The 15,465-nt window shown below is 50.0% G+C and overlaps 1 protein-coding gene across 3 annotated transcripts in view; it reads left to right on the forward strand.

Annotated features, from left to right (window-relative positions):
* KIAA0586 (KIAA0586 ortholog) overlaps positions 1-15,465 on the forward strand; it is a 587,996-nt gene that overhangs the window by 437,036 nt on the left and 135,495 nt on the right. The gene's annotated exons all lie outside the window — the stretch shown is intronic.

The raw sequence follows: 15,465 nt of genomic DNA on the forward strand, positions 1-15,465 counted from the left end.
CGGTAAAAAAAAATTAATCACGACCATGGCGGAAACCGCCAACATAGACAGCAACTTTAACTCTCCAACCGCCATGGCGGCAGAAACAAACACTGCGGCGGTCAACGCCAACAGACAGGTGGAGACAATGTACCGCCCACACTATTATGAGAGGCCAATCCGCCACCTTTTCTGGGGCGGAACCAACGCGAACAAAAACACGGTGGAAACAGGACTTTGAAGGAAAAACACTCACCTCTACACATTCCACGAGGAACCAGGAAGACATGGAGCCAGAACTCCAAATACTCCCTGCGATGGTATTCCTGCTCCGCTACCAGGAGCACGAAAGACGGCGGCGACGACCACGGTGAGTACTGCACCTACAACACAGGGGAGGGGGGAGGGAAAAGAGAGTGACACACAAACGCAACACCCCCACCCACAACAACATACACACAAATACATGCTGCAACATTACATTTACACCCCCCACACCCCTGGAAGAACGCAAGGACAAAAGGAAATGAGTTGAACGATTGTAATAAATAGAAATCCATTAGTCAAAACTTGAAATACAGTATAAACAATTATGTACACCAACTACACAAGTCCGGATAGTGCACCATTCATAGTCCGTGGACCACTGGGCCCAAAATGCATGGGCGAGACCTACACTCAATACCAGACTCCAAACAGAGAGAACACTGCAGGGGCATCAGATCAAAATGAAACAGGCACCTCAGGGGGAAGGGAAGGGGGGGCACCTCAGCCGGATAAGTGCACAACGCCAGCTCCACGAGGGGGCCCCATGCCCACTGCTGTATTCTGGGGAGTGCAAAGCCACAGTCTCTCAAGTCTCTCAAGTGGGTGGGTTGCCCACTGCTCTATCCTGGGGAGTGCAAAGCCACAGTCTCTCAAGTGGGTGGGTTGCCCACTGCTCTATCCTGGGGAGTGCAAAGCCACAGTCTCTCAAGTGGATAACAGTCTCCACTGGTTCTGGAGGTGGCTTTGTGCCCAGAGTGCTTCATCCTGCCAAGGACTGAGGTAGTGGATGTGATACTCCACTGGTTATGGATGGGGCTTTGTGTCCAGAATGCTTCATCCTGCCAAGGACTGAGGTAGTGGATGAATACTCCACTGACGGTGGTGCAACGTGCAAGCTGCCCAGGCTCCAGGAACTGGCCACCAGCCTCGTACGACTGACCACTGGGGATGGCAGCCATGTCTGCTGTGGTGTCACTGGCTCAGGATGTCACGGGGCCGCTGGCGGTGCTGGCGGCGGTGTCAGTGGCATAGGTGCTGGCGGCGGTGTCAGTGGCATAGGTGCTGGCGGCGGTGTCAGTGGCATAGGTGCTGGCGGCGGGGTCAGTGGCATAGGTGCTGGCGGCGGTGTCAGTGGCATAGGTGCTTGCGGGCGGGCTCTGTGGCATCGGTGCTGGCGGTGGGCTCTGTGGCATCGGTGCTGGCGGTGGGCTCTGTGGCATTGGTGCTGATGGCGGGCTCAGTGACTGCGGTGCTGGGGGCGGCCTCAGTGACTGCGGTGCTGGTGGCGGTCTTGTCCGCTGTGCAGGTTGGCGTCGATGTGGACCTGCCCTTGATTTTCTGACCCTTCCCCACCTTGGATGGTGGCGCAGCTGTCTTGCCACTATCCATTTTTGTTTTGCCTGAGCCCTTGGTGGCAGGTGTTTTCGCATTCTCCCTCCGGGATGTGGGCAACTTTTTTACTTTTGGAGGTGGCGGAATGTCCTTGCCCTCGCTCTGTGGAACACTGGCAGCCCTGTTGCTTGGCGCATTCCAAAAGCCTGCAGTTGCTGGCACCACTGTGCCCAGTGATGTGGTGGCTGAGGTGCTGGGTTGGGACCTGGAAAGGTGGGCCCTAGGGGACGGACTGGAGGGGGGGTGTAGGGAAGAGGTCAATATTAGACAGGAAAAGCTTTTTAGACACACTGGGAAGGGTAGTTGGAAGTGGTTTGGGAGTGGAGGAAGATGTAGTGGTTGTAGGAGGTGTACGTTTGCTGACTTTGGGTGAAGGTGCATGGGCTGGAGGCTGTTGTGAGGTGGATGGCTGTTGGGTGGGTGTGTGGCTGCGTTTGTGTAGTTTGGGAGGAGGGCTCACAGACACACTGGTAGAGGACACAGTGGATGTGTGAATGGTAGTGGGGGTGGTGAGTGCACGTGAGCGGTGTGTGGTGATGGGCATGCTGGTGATGGAGGTAGTGGCTGAAGATGTAGTGCATGCAGGTGTGAGTGGAGACAAAACAGGGAGGGAGGAGGGAAACGTGGAGGAGGGGGACACAATGGAGGCAGTGGATGTTGGTATGTGTGCATGGGTATGATGCTTGTGTGAGTGCCTGTGGGATGTGTGGTGCTTATGTTTGCCTGAGCCACCCTTGTGTGTTGAGGTGTGTGCATGCTTGTCTGATGGTGTGCTTGGAATAGGCTGAGGTACATGGGATTGGGTCTGGGTGGAGGAAGTTGGAGGAGGGAGGCTGGACACAGGGACAATGGCTGCCATCAGTGCTGAAGCCAGAGCCAGAAATACTCTCTGTTGGGCTTCCTGCCCAGAATGAATGCCCTCCAGGTATGCATTTGTTTGTTGCAACTGCCTCTCTACACCCTGTATGGCATTCAGAATGGTAGACTGCCCAACAGTGAGGGATCTCAGAAGGTCAATAGCCTCCTCACTGAGGGCAGCAGGGCTGACTGGGGCAAGGCCTGAGGTGCCTGGGGCGAAGGAGATGCCCACCCTCCTGGGTGAGCGGCCACAGGACACACGCTCAGGGGCTGCTGGAAGGGTGGTGCTGGTAGTGGGGGTGGCGGCTGTACCTGTTGATGCGGGGGCACAGAGGGGCCAGCCACCGCAAGGGAGCTCCCATCAGAGGAAGAGTGGCTGTCGCTGATGTCACCTCCTGTCCCCGCCGTGGAGCTCCCCTCGCCCTCCGTCCCACTGGTGGCTTCAGATTCCGTTGTCTCGCCCTCCAGGACCATGTGGGATGCAGCTCCCTCCTGCTCCGGTGCCACTGCTCCTCCGCCTGATGATGCTAATACACACAAGAACAGGGAGACCACAAAAAGGGGGGAGAAAGACAGAAGAAAGTTATGTTCAGTGCATGCAATACCACTACCGTTGGCGGACACTAGAGACACAGCAACCCTCTGCACTACACCATGCACTTAGAGTTCCCTAATTAATCACAGGAACATGGGGTACAAGGCCTATGCCCCATTGCTGCACACATGGAAGTCACAGGAGCCTGACTAGGTGTAGTTGGTTCTTACCACTGGTGGGGTTGGAGTGCCACATAGCCTGCCTCACCTAGGGACCTTGCCTACAAAACTCGCCCTGGCCTAGGGGACCCACAGCCCACCTCCCCCACCCAGACACCTCGTAATGCGCGCAGTCAGATGGATGTGACTGTACTCACCCCCTTGTGGCTGCTGTGATGCCAACAAGCGCCCGTCCAACTCCGGATAGGCCACCGCCAGGATCCGGAACATTAGAGGGGTTATGCTGCGACGGGCAACCCTCCCAAGTTGGGAGGCCAGCTCCCCCTCTGGGCCACCGCTGTCTTTTTGCTCCTGCGGCGAATGTCCTCCCATCTTTTCCGGCAGTGGGTGCTCTGTCTGTGGTGGACCCCCAGGGTCCGGACGTCCTTGGCGATGGCACGCCAAATATCCTTCTTCTGGTGGGCGCTGACCAAGAGGAATAGTACAGGGGAAAAGGAAAATCTTTAACCGTCCGGACCGTCACAGTTATTGACCCACGTTCCCACCCTTGCCCTGACGCACATACACTCACCCTCCGCTCATGCAGGCCTCAGTCCCCCCCGTATCTTCCATCCACACCACTCCAAACAGGCATTGCCCATACAGCATGCTGGGGGAGGACCCCATCCACTAACTTCTGCAACCCCTCCTGAAGTGAAGGCAGGGGCCCTTTCCCCAGACACATGAACCATCGTTGCTTCCAGACTGAGGTCACAGCAGCACTTGCAGTGTAGGTCCTCTCCAGTCGAAGGTCAGGTATCAAGTGAGTGAACAGACAGAAAATGGCGGTCACGTCCGCGGGGGTGCGTACCGTTACCGCCGGCATACATCGTCATTGGCTCCTGGCATTAATTTTAAATGCGTCACACCTATCTAGGCCTTGCATACACACAGTGACAGGCACATTGCAGATTGACAAATGTGTGCAATAATAATTTTTTTAATACCTCAGTGTTCGCTGACTCTGCTCGTTGTTCTTGTCCATAAGGCACGTCAGCTGGGGCAGGTGAGGAGATGGCGGCATCCTCCGGTGTACCGACCGCTGGTGGACCTGTCGACAATGGAAGAGAGACACGTAATAGTTACCTATAGACTTGATCGTGCAACAGTCCATGAACTGTGTGCCCAGTTGGAGCCAGACCTAATGTCAGCTATCCGCCATCCCACAGGAATCCCCCCTCTAGTGCAGGTCCTGTCAGTACTCCATTTCTTGGCAAGTGGGTCTTTTCAAACTACAGTGGCCATTGCATCAGGGATGTCCCAGCCTATGTTCTCAAACGTGTTGTCCAGAGTGTTGTCTGCCCTGCTGAAACACATGCGCAGCTACATCGTTTTCCCTCAGGTGGAGGATTTGCCCACAGTGAAAGGTGACTTCTATGCCCTGGGACATATCCCCAACATCATAGGTGCCATTGATGGGACACATGTGGCATTGATACCCCCCCTCCCCCGCAGGAGTGAACAGGTATACAGAAACCGGAAGAGCTACCATTCAATGAATGTGCAGATGGTGTGTTTGGCCGACCAGTACATCTCCCAGGTGAATGCCAAGTTTCCAGGCTCAGTGCATGACGCTTACATTTTTATGTGATGGAGCAACTCCAGAGGCACTGTGTGTGGCTAATAGGTGAGGACAAGGACCCTATACCGTTTGAATAGTTGTCTGGGTTTGTCCCTAAGGGTTAGTGTGTGTCTAACAGTTGTTCCTCGACATTTGTAGGTGACTCTGGGTACCCCAATCTGTCATGGCTACTGACCCCAATGAGAAATCCCAGGACAAGGGCAGAGGAACGCTACAGTGAGGCACTTGGGCGAACTAGGAGAGTGATCGAAAGGACCTTCGGCCTCCTGAAGGCCAGGTTCCGGTGCCTCCATATGACAGGTGGTTCTCTCTACTACTCACCAAAGAAGGTGTGCCAGAAAATCGTGGCCTGCTGTATGCTGCACAACCTGGCTTTGCGACAACAGGTGCCTGGTCTTGTGGCAGCTGTGGAGCCTGTGGACAGTGAAGAAGAGGAGGCAGAAGAAGAGGATATCGACAACAGAAACAACGTTATCCAGCAATACTTCCAGTGAGACACAGGTAAGATGTCACTGGCTCACACATCTCACACATCTCATACAATTGTTAGACCTATCATATGTCTGTCACTTTCACCCAGTGTATGGACCCTGACTTGTCACTTTGCCTTTCCATTTCACAGATGTGGGTCCCACTGTGTGACCTCTGCTATATTACCTCATGGACTAGAGCTGTGTGACATAGGTATGTTGACAATACAATCGACATTGCTATTTTCCTTAGTTATTGCAAATACACATTTGTGAAAGCACAGACTGACTCCAGATAGGTTTGTGATTCAAGGGTGTTTATTTCAGTGCAAATTAGTGGAGGGGGTTGTAAAATGGGCAGGGGTGATGGTGGAGGATTATTCATGGCAGAGTCCAGTCTATTTGTTTCACAGGTGCATTGTCCAAAGGGGCATAGGAAGTGGAGCTAGGGCAGTTGATGGATGGACTGGGTGACAAAGTGGGACAGAAGGATGACATTCAGGGTGGTCTCATTTCCTGGCGGGGGTCTTGGCATTGTTCTCTGTCTTTGTCCTGGATCTCAGGGACCACTGGCGGTGTGGTTCTCCATCTGCAGGGGGTGGGGTGCTGGTGTTGTGGTCCTGTGGCGGTGCCTCCTGTCCACTAGCGCCGGTGGAGGTGGTGGGCTGTTCATCATCCGGGCTAGTGTCAGGGGCCCCTTGTTGTGCCACAGTGTCCCTCCTGGTGTTCACAAGGTCCTTCAGCACCCCTACAATGGTGACCAGGGTGGTGTTGATGGACTTGAGTTCCTTCCTGATCCCCAAATACTGTTCCTCCTGCAGCCGCTGGGTCTCCTGAAAGTTGGCCAGTACCGTTGCCATAGTCTCCTGGGAATTATGGTACGCTCCCATGATGTTGGAGAGGGCCTTGTGGAGAGTGTGTTTCCTGGGCCTGTCCTCCCCCTGTCGCACAGCAGTCCTCCCAGTTCCCCTGTTTTTCTCTTCCTCTGTCCCCTGAACCATGTGCCCACTGCCCCCAGGTCCCTGATTGTCTTGGGTTGGTGGGTCTGCCTAGGTTCACTGTAGTGGTGGACACACTGCTGCTTGACGTGTCCTGGGGAAAGAGTTATGGGCCCGCTGGGTGGTTGCTGTGCTGGTGTTTCCTGAGGGGGGAGGCTCTGTAGTGGCATGTGCCAGTGTCAGGGGAACTGACTGTCCCGAGATCCCAGATGGGCCGGGCTGCTCATCTTGATCCAGTTGGACAGAGCTGCTGTCATCACTGTGGGTCTCTTCTGAGGGGGGAGTGGACATGTCTGGAACCTCCTGTCCAGTGACGTTGGGTAGGGGTCCTGCAGGGGTGTAAAGGCATGATTATTGCATCTGTATGTGCCATTGTGTGCAATGGGTGGGTGACCCTGTACTCCAGTGCTTGCATTCTTGTCTAGTACCTTGTGTGATAGTTGGTTTGGGTATCTGTAGTGGACATGCTTTGGTGATGGGTGTCTGGGCTTTGTTGTTGCATGCAGGGCTTGGTATTGGGATGTGTGGGTTGTGATAGTGGGGCATATATGAGGTGTTGGAGTGATGGGGTGAGGGTGAGGGTGGGGTATGTGATAGCATGCAGGTAGGGTGGGGGATGTAATAGTTAAGATATGACTTACCAGAGTCCATTCCTCCTGCTACTCCTGCGAGACCCTCAGGATGCAGTATAGCCAAGACCTACTCCTCCCATGTTGTTATTTGTCGGGGAGGATGTGGGGGTCCGCAGCCAGTCCTCTGAACTGCAATCTGGTGTCTTGAGAGCACGGAACGCACCTTCCCCCGTAGGTCGTTCCACCTCTTCCTGATGTCATCCCGTGTTCTTGGATGCTGTCCCACTGCTTTGACCCTGTCTACGATTCTGCGCCATAACTCCATCTTCCTAACTATGGAGGTGCACTGCACCTGTGATCCGAATAGCTGTGGCTCTACCCGGACGATTTCCTCCACCATGTCCCTGAGCTGCTCCTCAGAGAACCTGGGGTGTCTTTACGGTGCCATGGTGTGGTGTGGGTGATGTTTCGGATGGTGTGTGTTGTGATGTGTGAGGGGATATGTTTGTGTGTGTTGTCTGAGGTGCGTGGATGTTGTGTGCCTATGGATGCTAGTATTGTTGATGGTGGTGTCTCTCTCTCTGCTTCTTTCTCAGTTTTTGTCGTAGGGGTTTGTGGGTGATGTGGGTGTGTGATTTATATTGTATTGAGTGTGTGGGAGTGGTGTGTGTATGTGTATCAGGTGTGTGTATTTCGAATTGTCCAATGTGGTTGTGTTTTGTATGTGTGTGTTTATTTTGAGCGCGGCGGTGTGTACCGCCAATGGAATACCGCGGTTGAAAGACCGCCGCGTGGATTCTTGGGTTGTGATAGTGTGGACGTATTCCTGTTGGCGTGACGGTGTCGGTTTTGTTATTGCCAGTTTATCACTGACCTTTGGTGTGGCGGACTTGTGTGGGTGCCTGGATTTTGGCAGATTCCGGCCTGTGGGTCGTAATAGCTGTAGCGGAATTCCGCCGCCGCAGCGTTGTGTTGGCGGTCTTCTGCACGGCTGTAAGCGGGATTTACCGCCAATGTTGTAATGAGGGCCTAAATATGGTATTAACTAGTGGGGGTTGCGAATAACCCTTCTTCATGTAAAAATGGCTACATTTCGCAAACACGTTGTGGACAACATGAAAATATAAATCTTTCAGAACCAGTCTGCTGTGTTATTGTATTAACACTACAGTATACAGTATAAGCCTAATTATTGCTCTACCCCATAACCAGAACCCTGCAGTCATACTATTGCACACAGTTCTGTGTCCTTTCCCTGGCACTGGTATACACTGCTGTTTTGTTCAACTGCTGGGAATAGCGTTTTTAGGGTCGAGCCTGCTAATGCATGTGCCTTGTTTGTGAGACTCTTGTGTACAGCAATGGGCTTGGAGCCTGCCTGTCGCTCACCATTTGTTGGCTTGCGTTGACACTCTTGTTTTTTACAGCCTCGTAATTTGTCACTGCAGACCTGCCATCATTTCTGTTCCTCTCTATGGAGCAGGGAAAAATCACTGATTGACTCAATTTATCCCCACTCCACTCCGATCTAGTCCACCTTAAACCAATCTAATCCACCCTACTCCAACCTAATCCACCCCCCTCCAATCCATCCAGTCTGCCCCACTCTGCCTCACTTCAATTCAAAACAATCTGCCCAGCGCCAATCTGCCCCACTTTAATCCAAAACAATCTGTCCCACTCTATTCCAAAACAATCTGCCCCACTCCAGTCTGCCCCATACCAATGCACAACAATCTCCCCCCCCCCTACAATCTGCCCCACAATCCCAAACAGCCCACTGTGGTCCAAAACAATTTGCCTCACTCCAATCCAATCCACCTCATCTCAGTCCACCCACTCCATCCAAATTCACCCACTCAGTCTACCACACTCCATCCCACTACAATCCAATAGACCCCACTCCTGTCAAAAAATTCACCCCACTCCTGTCAAATTCACCTATTCCAGTCCATTCCACCCCACTCAGTCCAGTCCATCCCACTCATCCAGTCCACCCCACTCAGTCCAGTCCACCCCACTCCAATCTAACCCACTCCACTCCAATCCAACCCAACCAATCCCACTCCAATCCAATCCAACCCACCCCAATCCAAACCACCCCATTCCAATCTAGTGTATCCCATCCTACCCCACTCCAGTCCAACCGACTCTACTCCAATCCAACCCCCCACTCAAATCCAGCCCTCCCCACTCCAATTTAGTCCACTCCACTCAATGCAACGGCTAAACAATCAACTTCACTTGTGATCCAGTCCACCCACACCACCCAGTCTGTCCCACTCTAATACAATCCACTTTAATCCACCCCACTCCACTCCAGTCCAGTCAAGTTCACATGAATCTACCCAGCTCCAGGCCAAACCCCCCACTCCAAACCATGTTAACCTACCCCACTTCACTCCAGTCCAGCCCACTCCAATCCACCCCACTCCACTCCAGTCCAATACACCCCACACCAATGCAGTCCACTCCACCCCAATCCAAACCAACCCCAATCCACCCCAACGCTATCCAATCCACCCCAATTCCAATCCACACCACTCGTATCCAACCCACTCAATCCAGTCCAATCCCCTTAGTCCAATCCACCTCGCTCCAATCTAGTTTACCCCATCCCAATCGATACACCCCAATCCAATCCACCCTAATGCAGCCCAATCCATCCCGCTCCAGTCCAGTCCATCTCCTCCAGTCCACCCCATCCCAATCCACCCTACCTGTTCCGATCCACTTCACTCCACCCACTCTAATCCACTCCATCACACTCTACTGAAATCGAACCACTCCATTCTACCCCACCCCAGTTCAGTTCACTGCCCTCCAATCCAATCCATCCATCCTAATCCACTCCAATCCAATCCACTTCACTCCACCCTACTACAATCCACCCTGTCCAATCCACCCCATCCCAGTTCAGTCCACCCAGTCCATTCACCCCACCACACTCCAATCCACCCCACCTCAATGCAGTCCAATCCACACAAGTCCACCCCAGTGCAATCAACACACCTCATTCCAATCCACGTCACTCCAATCCAATCTCTGTCCCACTGCAGCACACCACATCCCTATCCAATCCAGCCCACCACATTTCAATCCACCCCACTTCAATACAGTCCACCCTGCCACACTCCAATTCACCATACTTACTCCAAACCACCACACTCTACTCCAATCCACTCACTCTATCCCAATCCAATACAACCCACCCTATCCCAGTTCAGTCCACCCCACTCCAATCCATTTAACTCGCCCCACTCCAAGCCAGATCACCCCACCCTAATCCAGGCCACCCCACTCCAATCTAGGCCTCCCCACTCCAGTCCATTGAGTCAACCCCACTTCACCTCACTGTAGTCCAATCAACCCCGCCCTATCACTCCAATTCAAATCGCCCACCCTAATCCAATATAATCCACCCACTCAAATCTACCCCAGTCTCACCCACCTTACTCCATTTCAATTCACCCCAACTCCAATCTAATCCACCTCACATCAATCCACCACACTGCACTCAATCCACCCCACTATACCCAGTCCAATCCACCTCACTCTATTCCAATCCACCCCACTACCTCAATCCACATCAATCCACCACCTCAACCACTGCACACTATTCCACTTTACTCTCTGCCACTGAACTCTGTTCCTCTCTACGCAACTCTACGACACCCTTCTCCTCCTAATCCACTATACGACATTCCAACAAATCAACTCTACAATTCTCTTCTACCCACTCCACTCTGACACTCTATGTCACTAACTTTTAGCCATGCTGACCAGCAGCCACACTGGTGTACAACATGGCAATACACATTGCCAAAGCCAATAGTTCTTGTATATGCGATGTTTATTGGCTTTGACAATGCTTGTTTAGTTGATTGTCTATTTGAACCTGTATTACAAATCTGCCCAAAACCTTCAAATGCGAAAATCATATCCTGTTAAGGTGCATCCAAGAATATTGCATGCAGATTGCTGAAAGGGAAATGAGCATGGGTGCATTTGTAAAAAAAAAAAAAAAAAAACATTTTATAATGAAATTGCCATTGTAAATTTGTAATGATTGATAATGGAAACACTGCTGTCCACGAATAATGCTTATTTGGTACTGGTGCATACTGGTACTTGCTACAGGACGTACCTGAAAGCTTTACCCTGTGCCCAGTGGTTGCGCAGCCTGTGCACAGGACATAAGGAGACCATGTGCTGGGCACAAAGGCTTTCTAAAGGCCACAGCCTGTGCTCAGCAATTCCAGTGTATTACCATAGGAAATCTCTAGCTGCTACTGTATCCACTACCTGGTGGACATTTCCAAAGGATGTGTCAGGTGAGAACTGGGGCCAGTGTGACCAGGCACATGATGTGACCAATGGCCATTCTCGGCACTAGGAGCCCCCTAGGCATGGTTGATTACTGGGGTGCAGTACTGGACAAAGGGTATGGCTCAAAACAATACTAGATGGGCAACTACTGAAAGCTGTAGGCGCAGTTAAAAGGAATGGGTGCAGGGATTGAGGCATTTGTGGAGTGGTGGCTTATTGATTGCAGGGTGTGATCAAATGCCGTGACATGAACCCAACGTGCATGAACACAGGTGCATGGCAAGATTTAAGGCAACATCCTTTTGCCTTTGCCAGCTGTCCCCAAGTAGTGCCCAGCAAAAGCAGTGTCCAGTGGCGCTGGGAGTAGGTGTCTGGGTGTAAGTGGAAAGGTAGTGATTATAGGAGATATGGGCACAGGGCCTGACCCAAAAGAGGTTACCTTGCAGGTAAACGTATTAATGTCCTGTAATACCTTTGTGGTTTGAAGAGCCTGGTGGCATTATTGGTTTCATTATTGGTTTCATAATGCACAGTTTTCCGTTTTATATTCTCTTTAGTCATTATGTTCTAATTAAATCATCATAGGATTCAACTGTCAAAAAAGACCTATCAGGCCAATTGATGAGTGGTGTTGGAGTCACCAGAACCTTTGTTTCGTCATTACACATCAACTAATTTGTGGATTATACCCTTAGATTAATACCGCAACCATGGAAATAATCTTGTTTTAACTGAAAAAATGCGTTTATAACAGTAGGTTAGGTACTAGATTATAAAGTGTAGTTGTCTCAAGTCGCACATTTTCTCTTATGATATTCAGGTCGGATATTTGTGATTACATTTTTTGCTATATTAACCCCTTCGCTGCCAGGCCTCTTCCCCCTCCTGTGCCAAGCCTTTTTTTGGCTATTTGGGGCAGTACGTGCTTAGGCCCTCATAACTTGTTGTTCCCATAAGCTAGCCAAGCCAAATTTGCGTCCTTTTTTTCCAACATCCTAGGGATTCTAGAGGTACCCAGACTTTGTGGGTTCCCCTAAAGGAGGCCAAGAAATTAGCCAAAACACAGTGAAAATTTAGTTTTTTTAAAATAAATGGGAATAAGTGGCTGCAGAAGAAGGCTTGTGTTTTTTTCCCTGAAAATGGCATCAACAAAGGGTTTGCGGGGCTAAAATCACCAGTTTCCCAGCTTTCAGGAACAAGCAGACTAGAATCAGAAAACCCAATTTTTCAACACAAATTTGCATTTTACTGGGACATACCCCATTTTTACGATTTTTTTGTGCTTTCAGCCTCCTTGCAGTCAGTGACAGAAATGGGCGTGAAACCAATGCTGGATCCCAGAAACCTAAACATTTCTGAAAAGTAGATACAATTCTGAATTCAGCAAGGGGTAATTTTTGTGGATCCTACAAGGGTTTCCTACAGAAAATAACAACTGAAAAATAAAAATATTGAAATTGAGGTGAAAAAAACAGCAATTTTTCTCTACATTTTACTCTGTAACTTTTTCCTGCAATGTCAGATTTTTGAAAGCAATATACCGTTACGTCTGCTGGACTCTTCTGGTTGCGGGGATATATAGGGCTTGTAGGTTCATCAAGAACCCTAGGTACCCAGAGCCAATAAATGAGCTGCACCCTGCAGTGCGTTTTCATTCTATACCGGGTATACAGCAATTCATTTGCTGAAATATAAAGAGTGAAAAATAGCTATCAAGAAAACCTTTGTATTTCCAAAATGGGCACAAGATAAGGTGTTGAGGAGCAGTGGTTATTTGCACATCTCTGAATTTTGGGGTGACCATACTAGCATGTGAATTACAGGGTATTTCTCAAATAGACGTCTTTTTTACACACTCTCTTATATTTGGAAGGAAAAAATGTAGAGAAAGACAAGGGGCAATAACACTTGTTTTGCTATTCTATGTTCCCCAAAGTCTCCCGATAAAAATGATACCTCACTTGTGTGGGTAGGCCTAGCGCCCGCAATAGGAAATGCCCCAAAACACAACGTGGACACATCACAATTTTTGACAGAAAACAGAGGTGTTTTTTGCAAAGTGCCTACCTGTAGATTTTGGCCTCTAGTTCAGCCGGCACCTAGGGAAACCTACCAAACCTGTGCATTATTGAAAATTAGAGACCTAGGGGAACCCAAGATGGGGTAACTTGTGGGGCTCTGACCAGGTTCTGTTACCCAGAATCCTTTGCAAACCTCAAAATTTGGCTAAAAATAACACGTTTTCCACTCATTTCGGTGACAGAAAGTTCTGGAGTCTGAGAGGAGCCACAAATTTCCTTCCACCCAGCGTTCCCCCAAGTCTCCCGATAAAAATGGTACCTCACTTGTGTGGGTAGGCCTAGCGCCCACGAAAGTAAATGGCCCAAAACACAACATGGACACATCAAATTTTTTCACAGAAAACAGGGCCTACCTGTGGATTTTGGCCTCTAGCTCAGCCGGCACCTGGGAAAACCTAGCAAATCAGCGCATTTTTGAAAACTAGAAACCTAGGGGAATCCAAGATGGGGTGACTTGTGGTGCTCTGACCAGGTTCTGTTACCCAGAACCCTTTGCAAACCTCAAACGTTGGCCCAAAAAACACTTTTTCCTCTCATTTCGGTGACAGAAAGTTCTGGAATCTGAGAGGATCCACAAATTTCCTTCCAGCTAGCGTTCCCCCAAGTCTCCCGATAAAAACGGTACCTCACTTGTGTGGGTAGGCCTAGCGCCCACATAAGGAAATGGCCTAAAACACAACGTGGACACATCACATTTTTCACAGAAAACAGAGGTGTTTTTTGCAAAGTGCCTACCTGTGGATTTTGGCCTCTAGCTCAGCTGGCCCCAGGGGGGCAGAAATGGCCTAAAATAAATTTGCCCCCCCTCTCCGGGAGCGACCCTTGCCTACAGGGTCGCTCCCCTTGCGTGACATTGGTGCAAAAAAAAAAAATCCCGGTGCCTAGTGGCTCCTGCCCCTTTGGGGGCAGATTGACCTAAAATCGGCCGATCTGCCCCCAAGGGGGTCAGAAATGGTTTAAATACAATTTGCCCCTCAGGGGAGCGACCCTTGCCTAATGGGTCGCTCCCCATCTCTAAAAAAAACAAACAAAAAACCCCCCCCCAAAAAAAAAAAAAAATTGCCCAGGCGCCTAGAGGTTTCTGCCCCCCCCGGGGGCAGATCGGCCTCATAACAATAGGCCAATCTGCCCCCAGGTCACCTTGTCCAAGGCACCCTAGGGGTTAAGAAGCACTTTTAAGGAGATAGGACGAGTTTTTTTAGACTTAGAGACTAATGTTGTAGGAACCGCAGTGGTTGAAACACGTTTGAAAAGTGCACATTTCTTAATTATTGTTTTCCATCATGTAATCTTTACTGCTATCCATAAACACTGTATAATGTCACCTATGTTCTAATGTCTGCTAAAACATACAGTTTTAAATTAACAAAACCACTGAAATTCACCATTTATAGTTATCTCAAGTAATAATATCTTGTGCCATAAATCACCCATAACTCGTGCCCCAACATATGCACAATTATTTAATTTCGGATTTTGCAGTGATTTCATCAATTATGTCATAGCAAATATCCTGGGGGATGTAATATGTGAGGTAATTAGCAGTGCACAGTGCAAGCACGAGTTATAGTCACTTAAGATAACTAACTGGTGAATTTCAGTGGTTTTGTCAATTTAAAAGGCTGTTTGAACTCACATTTTTTCTGTGAATTTCTAAGGTTTGTTTTTAATGTAAAGTAAAATATTAAAACAATTTGTCACTATAATGTCACTTTAACCTTTGTTTTTTCTAGTGAATTTCTAGGTTATTTTTCAAACATAAAGTGAGATGTCAATCGCCGTGCACAGCGTGTGGATGAGTGCACAGCCTGACCCCCAGAGGCACCTAGCACCCAGCCGTGCATGGCTCGGGATTGAGGGCCGCATGTCCCTCACCCAAAAAGTAAATCAACCCTGGGGGTGGGGTCCTTGGGCCCATAAAAGTTTTGGGGGCTGCACAACCCTCTCCCGGAAAAAATTATCGGCCTTCAGAGGCTGGGATTTCCAGGCCTAATGAAACATTGGGGAGGGGGGACAACCTTCCCCCCCTCCTCAGAGTAGAAATTTGTGCTGGCCCTCTGCACGGTTCCGGACCAATGTGTAGCTTTCTGCTAAATTTGGTATAATTCCATTCATCCATTTTTGCAGCATTGCTGTTCAACTGTTTTGTGGAAAATTGCCACTGGGTAATTACTGTATCTGTGA

This window comes from Pleurodeles waltl, chromosome 9, assembly GCF_031143425.1.
Source record: "Pleurodeles waltl isolate 20211129_DDA chromosome 9, aPleWal1.hap1.20221129, whole genome shotgun sequence".
Lineage (NCBI taxonomy): Eukaryota > Metazoa > Chordata > Amphibia > Caudata > Salamandridae > Pleurodeles > Pleurodeles waltl.